Source organism: Macaca mulatta, chromosome 14, assembly GCF_049350105.2.
Source record: "Macaca mulatta isolate MMU2019108-1 chromosome 14, T2T-MMU8v2.0, whole genome shotgun sequence".
Classification (NCBI taxonomy): domain Eukaryota; kingdom Metazoa; phylum Chordata; class Mammalia; order Primates; family Cercopithecidae; genus Macaca; species Macaca mulatta.
In genome coordinates, this window is record NC_133419.1 from 74846501 (window position 1) to 74852500 (window position 6000).

At 43.9% G+C, this 6000-nt stretch overlaps 1 long non-coding RNA gene across 2 annotated transcripts in view; it reads left to right on the forward strand.

Moving 5' to 3' along the window:
• LOC106993384 (uncharacterized) overlaps positions 1–6000 on the forward strand; it is a 79019-nt gene that overhangs the window by 47370 nt on the left and 25649 nt on the right. The gene's annotated exons all lie outside the window — the stretch shown is intronic.

The following is a 6000-nucleotide window of genomic DNA, read 5'->3' on the forward strand; positions in this document are numbered from 1 at the left end:
GGTATTTGACCGTGAGTGAGCTGCTCAGGTCTCCCACAGGGAGCCTGCAGGGAGGAGAGCAGTTAGTGGCCGGCCTCAGGCAGTAGCACCTTTGGTGTTTACACGCTGGTCATGCTCACCCTGGCCTTCTCCCTGCCACTGACCAAGCCCTGCAGACGTATGAAAGCCAGGCCATTCCTGCCCAACATGGGGCTCCTGTAATGGGCAGTCTCTGCTCTGGGGCTCCTCATCAGCCTGGCTGAGGCTTTCTCAGAGCTGCATTGAAACCTGAGGCTCCTCCTGCCCAGTCCTTCTTCCTTCCCTCTTTTTTTCACTGGTGTCAGATCTGCATCACCATCTGAGGCTCCCTCATCTACTCCTGCTCCCGCACAGGCATTCTCCCCCAGTACATTTCTGGCACTTCTCACTCCATTTTGGCATCTGCTTCCTGGAGGACCCATTTGGGCATATTCGACCTAGTAGGTCCAACTCACCCAAAGTCCATTTTTCGTGAGGACTTTGGGTCTCTCGTGGGAGAGAACTCATCTTAAGGAAAGTGAGGAGATAGGCAACATGGGTCCAGCAATAGAATCTTCAAAATCAAGGACGAATGAGCCAACATTTAACATTAGGTTTGTCATGCAGATTTGTTTCTTGGCCTTGCTGCAGCTCAGGCTTAGGAATTTGTAGAGGGAAAGTGGGGTTAGGAAGGAATCAGCAAAATATAGAAGAGCTGCTTTACTGAAAGTTCTGTGAGTCAAAGGACATAAATATTACCCATTAGAAACCCATGTGACAAAGTATATCATGATGGAGTTTCTTCCCCTTCATCCATTCCATATAATAGATGCTATGTACTGGGAACTCCAGAAGTGTCCAAGTCACCTGACCTCTCAGTTCAGCATGTGAGAATCACTCTCCAGGCCTCTCAGAAATTAAGAGGTGCATTTCTCAGGGAACTAGGGTCCTTGGTTAATAAGCAGAGGCAATGAGTTGCAAAACTGTACATAAATTTGAATCACAGACTATTATAGCTGAAAGAAACTATAATTCCTTTCCATATAGATTCTATATAGATTTCATCCATCCATATAGACTAGATGATCTATGGTAATCATCCAACCTGCTGATTTTCAAACTACATTCCACAGAGATTCTCAAAGTCCTGGGGGAAGAGTGCTACGGATGAAACAATGGTAGTTTGACAAAGGGAGAAATTAATTTAATTTGATGCCAGAAGGTATTCGATAAAAGTAAAGTGATGAGCAGATGAATTGATCAATTTAGGTCAAACAGCTAATAAATAAAGGCTCCAAGATGAGAATCCTGATTTCCTAGCTGCTTATGTGACTTTATAGGGGACTTTAGCTATTACTTTTGCAATGTGGTGTCTGTGAGCCAATTACCCAGAATGGAAAGAATTTTGGGATCCTAGTGTATGTTTTGTCTCTGTGTTCTACTCTTGGGAGAGAGGCATATTGCATCTGCCTTATGGATGCAGCTGGGTGACTCTAGACAAGTGTGCTTTTCCTGAAGTCTGGTTTTCATTATCGTTATATCCTCAGGCTCACAAGTCAGCTGGGACAGGGATGCTGACAGAAAGGACTAGTGGGAAGAATATATTTGCTTCTAATTTAGTATAAAAACAACCACACCCCACAGATCAAAACCCATGGAAACTTCCATCACCCTGGGGCAGTGTTTAGAGTGGCATTTCTGAAAGAGTTCTGAGAGATACTTAATATGCTCCTGAAAAAGGGTTCCACGTCAAATACTTTTGTGCAATGTTCCATATTATATCCCTGTCTTGGAGATTCCTGTTGCACATAAAAGTGTTCTGAAGAGTTCTGCAAAAGATGTCTGTTTAACCTTAATCCAGTGTTTTATAAACTTGCTTGTTGATAGAAACTTTTATATATGGAATATCTATTATCATCATATAGAACCTGCTTTGGAAATGCTGGGTAAAGACCACTGGCTGGGAACAAAGGAGGTCTGGTTGTGGTCTTGGCTCTGGTACTAAGTTGCGTTTCCCCACCCCCCCAAGACGGAGTCTTGCTCTATTGCCCAGGCTGGAGTGCAGTGGGGTGAACTCAGCTCACTGCAACCTCCACCTCCCAGGTTCAAGTAATTCTCACTGCAACCTCCGCCTCCTGGGTTCAAGTGATTCTCCTGTCTTAGCCTCCCAAGTAGCTGGGATGACAGGCACGTGCCACCACACTTGGCTAATTTTTAAATTTTTAATAGAGATGGTGTTTCACCAGGTTGGCCAGGCTGGTCTTGAACTCCTGACCTCATGATCCACCCACCTTGGCCTCCCAAAGTGCTGGGATTATAGGTGTGAGCCACCGCGCCCAGCCCTAATTTGCATTTTTAAGCTTTTCTTTGAACTCCAGTTTCCTCATCTGCAAAAGGAGACGGTTATAATCAGTGATCTAGAGAGAAAAGGACTACAATTTATTGCAGACCCACTCTGTGCCAGGCTGTGGATGTGCCACCATGGCCTATGCTCAGAAGGGCCCCCACACTTGGTTTAATACTCTGCTGTCACCATCTTTAAATTCTTGGTAATTTTTGAACAAAGTGCCAGCATTTTCATTTTGTGCTGGGACTTGCATTTTTGCACTGGTTCCATGTGACATTATCTCTACTCTTCATATTAATCTAGTGAGAATGTGCATATATTTGTGATATACAGATATGGAAGCTGATAATTAGGTTAAATAAATTGCTCAAGATCACATACAGAATGAATAGCAGAGCCAAGATTCCAATCTAGTCCACCTGGTTCTAAAGCTTTGCTCTTCCCACTAGACCAGCTGCCAGTGCAAACATTCTGTGATTCTAAGATTCTTTTGTTCTTTAAACACCAACTAGATCTGTCTCATTGTTTAAGGAACAGAATAACTTAATTCTGTTTACTGTCTGAATGCATATCTGGCTAAACAGATTAGTAAATGATGGATTAGATATCAGTGAATGAATGGCTAGACAACAGGGAATGAATGGCTGTAGAAGTTAGACATGGAGTCTGACAAACTTGGTTTGCCATTTACTAACCATGTGACCTTGGGCAACGCACTTGACTTCTCTAAGTCTCAGTCTACCTCATAGGTATATTGTGAGGATTAAATGAAAGAATGCACTGCCTAACACATGGCAACCCCTCAATAGAGTATTACTATTCTTTTATTAACCGGGCCAGGCTAGGTTTGCTATTGCGATATCAGAACTCCCAATATTATAACCCATTTAATTTGCTCAATAGCAAGTAGAAGAACATTAGATTTCTTTACTCCTTGCTGAATCAAATCAAATTTTTATCTAATTCAAATCCAATTAAATTTAGCTTCACCCCCACCTGCCAGGTTTGTGGAACATCTAATTTCAGAGACTTTGTGGGGATGCAAAAACCCCAGGGCTTACCCAATCCAGAAAACCTGGGGGACAATCTCGGTCCATTGCAGTTGTGTTGAAGATGCTCATTGTCCAAGCAGGTGTGGAGCAGCCAGAGGTATCTGGCCCACTTGCATAAGACATTTACTCCTTCCATTGTAAACCTGGCCACCCAGAACTCCTGTATGGTCCCAAAGCTATGGTGTGGTAATTATCCCCCAGGAGTCTTTGTAGTCATCACTGCCAGAGATACTAGGAGGGCAATGGGGGAGAGTTCATGGGCTGATTTCCACCACCCCTCCATCCTCCTGGTCTTGTAGAATCCAGCTCTTGTCCCTTTAACCCTCAGAGTTTTCCCTCTCACAGACAATCTAACTCTGATCCTTGAGGAATTTATACTTTGGAAACAGAGACCTCCCAATATTTTCCTCCTGAGGTAAGGGAAATCCCCCAACCTGCAAAGGACTGTCCTTCCAAATAGGGTGCAGAAGAAAATTTCCTTTGAGTCTTTAAATAAATCCATGGTAGAAATAACTCATTAATTCACTCAATTACACAATGTTCTCAAACTTTTTCATCTTCTGAGAAGGTTCTGATATCCCCTTTCTCCCTTGGCTACTGTATTTTGCATCTAAGTCTATGTGTCTTTATTACAAATTGGTGGGTGGGGGGATGACGGGGGTAGAGAAAGTGGCAGGACTAGACAATATGTTGCTGATTCTCTCCATTCCTAGGTGAGGATGGTCACAACCAACTATTTGGATTTCACGTTTCACATCTTCAGAGTCCCTTGGAACAATGAGAACAGTGGGTAGAAAAAACAGGCGTTGGAAGCCTTTATTTATGGGAATAGGCTTATATGTAATGGCATGGGGGCTTGGTGCTAGGGTATCGGAACAGGCCAGGACACTAGTGTCTCCAGATTAGGTAAAAGAGAAGGAAGCATGGCCAACAATGTTCCCAGCTGTGTGGACAATTATGCTGGATGTCTGCCAGATGAAGGGTAAAATTCTGTGCTCTAAAAAGTGGCAGCAGAGCTGTAAACCTGTAGTGCTGGGCCCTCTAGTGGCTAGTTCTTTTTCAATGAATAGAGCTGGCTGTTTCCTACCCTGCTGTCTCTCACTGCCTTGTCTTTTTAGTTTGCTAGAACCACTAACTACCTCATCTACATTCTATCATCCCATTGCTCTATTATTACTGGTACTGACTTTGGAATGAACTCCATGTTAGGGCACAGTTCTTGAGGAAGTATTGATTCTCTTGGAAACAGACTGAGATGGAGAATTGCATGCAGAAGGTTGTTGGGGGAAGTATTCTTGGGAAATAGGAAATGAGAAAGCAGGGGTGGGCAGAGGAAGAAGCTAACTCACAAGGTGGTTGTCACTGAAGCCTCAGCTGATCCTCTGGGGAATTCCGGAGCTAAGATGGCCTCTCAGAGTTGCCCCAAATCGGTGATGGACTCAGACCTTTGGATCCCTGTATCAGCCCCTCATTGGTTGTGAGCCGCCCAAAGAAGGAGCTGTAACCTTGGTGAGTCAGCTCCCTGGGTGCAATGAGGAATTCAGTTGTTCATAAAATATTAATTTTTCTTTCCTGTTCATGAATTTCTGCATTTCTTGTTCCCAGGAGCTCATTCTCCCTCAGAGTTCAACCACTGCCACAGATCGTTCTCTCATTTCACCCAGGGAAATAATGTTCTTGGTTTCTTAGCAGCACCTGAAACAAGATTCCTTTTCTATACAAGGTTGGCTGTTTGGCTGAAAGCCTTGCTTTGTCTGTTTCTCCTATGCCTAAACCGAAATTTTGGATATTATTCCAATGACAGGAGAGACCAGACTCACCTGTGCCAGAAAAAAAAAAAAAAAAATGAGCAAAAGTCACACTCCCAGGATAGGCTAAGTTATACTCAAAAGGCTCCCGTCTTCACCCCCTCCCTCCAAAACATGATCTAATCAGAGTAACAGCACTTCTTCCTTCCCAGCGGGGTTATAAATGTTTTTATCTTAACTAATCCTTTCGGGGGAGAGTTAGGAGGGTATGGTGAAGACAGGAGCCTGTTGGGGAGAGTGAGGAGGGTGGGATGCAGATTTCTGGGGCTGTCCACCAAAAATAATTCTCTCCTTATTCCACAGTGATAGATGTTTAGCTGGGACTTGACTACTCAGATAGGCACCTCATTTGCCAGCTCCCCTTGCAGCCAGTTTGTGGCCATGTTGTTTAAGCCCTCGTCAATGGAGCTAAGCAGAAGAGATGTACGCAGCTTTTGCCTTGCTTTCTTGAGAGTAAATCCCTGGCCCTGGAATTCTACTTTGTCTTTTTTCTCACTAACCAGAAAATGCTTTGACAATGAGTGACCTTGGAAGCTACATGTTGAAAATGGCAGTTGCTATCCTCAGTCTCTGAATGTTTGAGTAGGGCAAAGCCATCCACCTACTTTGAACACTGAGCTTGGCTCATACTATACTGGACCTTCATTTTTTATTTTATTTATTTATTTATTTACTTACTTTTTGAGAGCTGGAGTGCAGGGGCATTATCACAGTTCACTGCAGCCACTTGACTTTCCAGGCTCAGGTGACCCACCCGCCTCAGCCTCCCAGAGTACTGGGATTACAGGAGTGAGCT